This window comes from Taudactylus pleione, unplaced genomic scaffold (assembly GCF_031769625.1).
Source record: "Taudactylus pleione unplaced genomic scaffold, aTauple2 ptg000202l, whole genome shotgun sequence".
NCBI lineage: Eukaryota > Metazoa > Chordata > Amphibia > Anura > Myobatrachidae > Taudactylus > Taudactylus pleione.
In genome coordinates this window covers 11619099-11625685 of record NW_028284604.1, presented here as the reverse complement: position 1 = coordinate 11625685, position 6587 = coordinate 11619099, and the positions used below count along the sequence as shown (strand labels likewise).

The window sequence follows — 6587 nt, the reverse complement described above, 5'->3', positions numbered from 1 at the left end:
GACATTTTTTCAGACTGTTGTCACAATAAGGTTGTTCCACCAAATTTAGCAGAACGCTTTACGACAAATACCCTCAAATTATGGACTCATTATCTCCTTAGTAACTAATATCCATAATATTCTCCATAACTAACGCAGTAACCACTGGGATCCCCTAGTAGTATGTTTTACCATTACTATTAATTTGAGATATTTAATTTGGTTTTGATGCCATCTGTGCGCTTACTAATTACATTATCGTCAGGGCCCGATTTGTTTTGTTTAGTGTGTTTTAATATTTTTTTGCTTGTCCCCCCACAAAGGCTAAATATTTCACTAAAATAATAGACCTGCTGGTCACTGACTGGCCAAACTAAGAAGAGAGGAAGAGGAGCAGCAGCAGCCGCCGCCAATCCACCGTCCCCGGTACAGATCTAATCAGCAAAAATGGATTTATTATCTGGACGCCGGAAAACCCCAGAGGAGATGCTGCGGCAGAACCAGCGCACTCTCACTTGGGCCATGAGGGAGCTTGATCGGGAAAGGGGGAAACTTGAGCAACAGGAGTAAAAAAAAATTATCGGAGACATCAAGAAAATGGCAAAGCTGGGTCATATGGATGCTGTTAAAATCATGGCTAAGGATTTGGTGAGTACTCGCCGCTACGTTAAGAAGTCCATATTGATGCGGGCAAACATCCAGTATGTATCGTTGAAGATCCAGACGCTGAAGTCTAAAAATTCTAATGCCCAGGCAATGAAAGGGGTGACCAAAGCCCTGGCTACAATGAACAGACAGATGAAATTGCCCAAGATCCAGAAAAATAATGATGGAGTTTGAGAAACAGCCTGAAATCAGGGACAAGGAGGAGATGATGAATGACACCATTGATGATGCGATGGGAGATAAAGACGATTAGGAGGAGACTGATGCTATGGTGTCCCAGGTGCTGGATGAATTGGGTCTAAATCTGACAGATGAGCTGTCCAACCTGCCCTCTACTGGAGGGTCCCTCAGTGTGGCTGGAGGGAAGAGGGGCAAGCCCAGTGCTGCGCTGGCCGATGCTGACACAGATTTGGAGGAGTGTCTGAATAATCTGCGATGGGACTATTGTTTCCAAACACTATTCTGCACCGACTCCTGAGTTTTATCTTTATTTTGTTTTCTGTGTTCTGAATGGGGATGTAATTTAATGGTGCCAAACAACATTGCCCGAGAGGTCAAATATCCCAATCTTGGCGTTTAAAATGGCCGACCTACTGTCAGCCTTAACCATACTTATGCAGGGTGTCAAACCCCAGCCTTTGCCTGTTCTCAAGTCTCCTGTGCTGCTGACACTCCCATTCACACAGCACCTTGTAGTAACTACATTGGACAGAGATGACTGTTGTACTTTTAGTTATGTTGCTGGCTGCAAGATAACCTACAACTGTGTTCCTTTCCTACATTCACAGGACCGCATGTGTTTTATATAGCCTTGTCCCAGAGAACCAAAGGCTTTATGCCACTGTAACACAAAGGGAAGATCGCCCCTATTGCTGATTGCACAGTTAAAACAATCTGTGTGAGCTTTGGTTCTATGTGCTGCCTATCAAGCTTAAGTACATTTTTCTTAATAGGAACTTGTACAGATGCAGATTTGTAAAAATAAATTTTACAACAAATAAACACAACTTGTTACTGAATTGTAAATCCACATAATTATCTAATTTATGTAATGAACCATCTCCAGCTCCTCTCACTGTTAATGGTATTTATAGTCTATCTGATGCTGTTTGTCTTATCCCCAATGCAGAGTTGTAGGACTGGAAGGCAGCCAAATATTACTTTTTCATTAGTTAACACTAGATTAATCAAATTTAATGTCTGACCAATTGCAGAACGATTGCAATTTGCATCACTTTGTATTCTTTTAATGCCATACAACTACCATGTTTTACCATTACCGTAAAATTCTGCAGTAATTGACGTTTTGTTACGGCAACCGTATAACCTTATTTATATTTTCACTTTTTCTTATTAAGGATTTTGTATTTGGCTGCATTGTATTACATCTTAATATTGAAAAATTCTAGTGACAACCCTGTTGCAATAGAACAGTCGTTTTAGAAATGATCTTTGCTTTAGTTTCTGTCTAATAAATGTGTCAGTCACATCGTTGAATCCTGGTTACACCTCACAGTTTAAAGATGAACTGGAAGCTGTATCGTTGTAAAATGAGCTACCCTGTCCGTTCCCATTGAGTGTTTATGCAAGCATTGTTGGACATTTTAGGTCTATAGCTAGAAAGCCAAAAATAATTTACCCTAATTTTTCTATCGATATTCAGGTCTTTGTGAAATGTAGTATTTAGGCACCTGACAACCAGTGTTTCTTCTCTATAGTCCTAATGTTTCTGTACTCAGATTGAAGTCATATCCTGGATGGCATCAAATACCAAGCACTAATTAGGAGAGTAGGTTATGCAGAAATTCTGATCCCTCTTGTCCATTGTGCTTATCCCATGTATGAAGAAAATCACCTGGCAGTGAACTATGGAATCATTTCGACTATACTCTTGTCTTCCTAATTGTAAGTGGGCCTGTTGCCTTTGTACACTGTAGGCAGCCATTTTGTTAGCTGCAACCTATCCTTTAACTATAGTGGAACCCCTGACATCACTGAGCCTCCACTTTATATGTGGTTGGTGCACACTCAAATAATATGTTGACATCCAGATTTTTGTGTCCGTACGTGGCTTAGAGACAAGTCACCAATGTGTGTAAAATTCATAGACGGTATGTTTTATCAGATTCAAAAGACTATTTAAGTTTTAGCACTTTGAACCAGTGGAAACTGTAGTTGAACTTTGTAAAATACCAGCTTGTAATTGTAATGAAAATGGTGTATTACTGCGTACATAGGTTGTTCTTATTATAGATGTACAGTACAGGTTATTTCCTAAACCTAAATTGTTTGTTTTTATGATGATTTTCTGTTTTTTTTCATTCCCTATAGAAGGCTAAAGCCGAAAAAAAGAAGACCTGCTTACATATATTTTTACATAGCTATGGGGGGGCAATTGTTTGCAAAATTCCCAATTTAGGAACCTAGTACAATCATTTTCAAAACCTGCACAAGAACTTAAAATGAAGGACTTATCCCTATTGCTAACAAGGCAGCACATGGCTGACTAAAAATACAATGGGACCTAGCTTTCCTAATTTACAATCTGAATTCCAGAGGTAACTGGAGAATTTCCAAAGGCTTGATTGCAAAAGGAGTGGGCAAATACAATGGACTAGCACTCCACTAATGTGTCTCCAAAACCCTAACTTGTTTTTTGTAATGCCAAAAGCGCTTATTTTGGTAACAGCCATCCCTTTATGCCTCCCTGCATTGCAATATGCAGCATGCCAGGGAACATACCTTAAATCAGAGGTTCCAAAACTCAGCCATTACAGTTCAGGTACTATCCATGCTTGAGCAGAGGTGACTTAATTTGTAACTCAGTCAATTTGATTTAACCATCTGGACTCAAGCATGGATATCCTTAAAACCTGGACTGTAATGGCGGAGTTTGGGAACCTCTGCCTTAAATGGTATTTACTTTCTAATTCCATTCCTCCCCTATATTATATCCACAATACCCTCCTCCATATTAAGCCAGACACCAACAAATCACAATACCATAGACTGTCACTTGGCATACTGTATCTCATGGTCATCCTTATTACCCAGTAAAACTCCAACTTCCATTTATTTTTACCCTGATTTTATACACAAACACACACTATATATATATATATATATATATATATATATATATATATATACACACACACACACATACAGTCAAGTGCATAAATATTGGGACATTGACAGAATTTTCATATTTTGGCCTCTATTCACCACCACAATGGCTTTGAAATCAAACAAACAAGATGTGCTTTAACCGCAGACTTTCAGATTTAATTTGAGGGTAATTACATTCAAATCAGGTGAACGGTGTAGGAATTACAACGGTTTCTATATGTGCCTCCCACTTTTTAAGGGGCCAAAAGTAATGGGACAAACTGAACAATCCTAAATCTAACTTTCACTTAATACTTTGTTGCAAATCCGTTGCAGGCAATTACAGCCTGAAGTCTGGAACGCATAGACATCACCAGACGCTGGGTTTCATCCCTGGTGATGCTCTGCCAGGCCTCTACTGCAAATGTATTCAGTTCCTGCTTGTTCTTGGGGCATTTTCCCTTCAGTTTTGTCTTCATCAAGTGAAATGCATGCTCAATCGGATTCAGGTCAGGGGATTGACTTGGCCTTTGCATAACATTCCACTTTTTAGCCTTAAAAAAGTCTTTGGTTGCTTTTGCAGTATGCTTCGGGTCATTGTCCATCTGCACTGTGAAGCGCAGTCCAATGAGTTCTGAAGCATTTGACTGATTATGAGCATATAATATTGTCCGAAACACTTCAGAATTCATTCTGCTGCATTTGTCAGCAGTCACATCATCAATGAATACAAGAGAACCAGGTCCATTGGCAGCCATACATGCCCACGCCATGGCACTACCACCACGCTTCACTGATGAGGTGGTATGTTTTGGATCATGAGCAGTTCCTTTCCTTCTCCATACTCTTCTCTTCCCATCACTCTGCTACAAGTTGATCTTTTTCTCATCTGTCCATAGGATGTTGTTCCAGAACTGTAATGACTTTTTTAGATGTTGTTTGGCAAACTAATCTCGTCTTCCTGTTTTTGAGGCTCACCTATGGTTTGCATCTTGTGGTGAACCCTCTATATTCACTCTTGTGAAGTCTTCTCTAGATTGTTGACTTTGACACATATACACCTACCTCCTGGAGAGTGTTCTTGATTTGGCCAACTGTTGTGAAGGGGTTTTTCTTCACCAGGGAAATAACTCTTCTGTCATCCCCCACAGTTGTTTTCCGTGGTCTTCCGGGTCTTTTGGTGTTGCTGAGCTCTCCGGTGCATTTTCTTTTTAAGAATGTTCCAAACAGTTGATATGGCCACACCTAATGTTTTTGCTATCTCTCCGATGGGTTTGTTTTGATTTTTCAGCCTAATGATGACTTGCTGCACTGATAGTGATAGCTCTTTGGATCTCATATTGAGAGTCGACAGCAGCTGATTCCAAATGCAAATGTCACACCTAGAATCAACTCCAGACCTTTTACCTGTTTAATTGATAATTAAATAACGAGGGAATAGCCCACACCTGTCCATGAAATAGCTTTTGAGTTGATAGTCCCATTACTTTTGGCCCCTTAAAAAGTGGGAGGCACATATAGAAACCGTTGTAATTCCTACACCGTTCACCTGATTTGGATGTAATGACCCTCAAATTAAATCTGAAAGTCTGATGTTAAAGCACATCTTGTTTGTTTCATTTCAAAGCCATTGTGGTGGTGAATAGAGGCCAAAATATGAAAATTCTGTCAATGTCCCAATATTTATGCACCTGACTGTATATTGTATATCACTGCCATCCTCACTACCCTTTATCTTGCTTGTTAAATTAATTGCCCCCTATTCTGCATCATTGCCTCTCTTCCCGTTTCAGTCAAATGCTTATTGTCACCACTACAGTAACTTATTTGCTTAGACCTATTTCCTTTCTTGTGCGCTGTAGTTACTGCTCATCGACCATTGGTTTTCTGTCTTTCAAAAGTTCCACATAACCACCCACCCCAATATGTGGTGAAATCTTATTTCTTTCTTCTAGGTTCCAACTATTGCAGCATGCTCCTGAGATATTACTGAATTGAATGTTTACAGATTCCATGAAACTGCAATTTCTTTTTAGCCAAATGCTGTAAGTTGATTTTCTCTATCTTGCTTTATTGCATATAATTAAGAAAGGTCCTACAGATCCACCCTGTGGTCTCTCTTTTTAGATTGCTCAAAGTGTTTTCTATATGGAGAGATCTATTAAAAGCCTAATATGCTGGGCATAAACTGTACAATTATATGTCAAATCTGGCTGGATGGAATGAAAATCTGGCAATGTATGGGAGCCAATAACAATCAACCATTTGGTCTTTAACACTGAAAAACAGACAAATATGGTCATCCAGAAAAATTGGTTAAATCAAATGAATTTAACCAATAATTTTTGACAATTTTCCAGTGTTTAAGACCATATGGTCGATTGTCACTGGCTCCCATACATTACCAGATTTTCATTCCAGCCAGCCAGTATGGATAGATATCTGACAGCTAATTGTAGAGTGTATGCCCAGCATTAGATTTAGCAAATATTCTTGATATATTTACTTGCAAATAGACTGAAGATATACAATTCTGAAGCATGTTCAGTTGTTCAATTGTAAAATGAACAGAATTCATTGAAGCGGTCTTAGAATGAAGAAGGTCTATGTGACTGGATAGAAATATGAAATGTATAGAATTCACTAGACTAACTTGTATACCGTATTGAAGGTCGTCACCAAGGTACAGACATCGGGAGCACTGCAGAAATTACATGGATGTATAGAATTTCTGGACGTGGAATATATAGTAGGTCCATGGCTGTGGTGACCTTTTGAAGTTCATTCTCAGCTCGGTTTAGATACAATAGATTTTGTTGCTACTTGGAACAAAT

The 6587-nt window shown here is 39.1% G+C and overlaps 1 pseudogene; it reads left to right on the top strand.

The window, feature by feature from the left end:
• Window positions 1–426: 426 nt before the first annotated feature.
• Window positions 427–1123, top strand: LOC148518131 (charged multivesicular body protein 2a pseudogene; annotated as a pseudogene).
• The last annotated feature ends 5464 nt before the right edge of the window (window positions 1124–6587 follow it).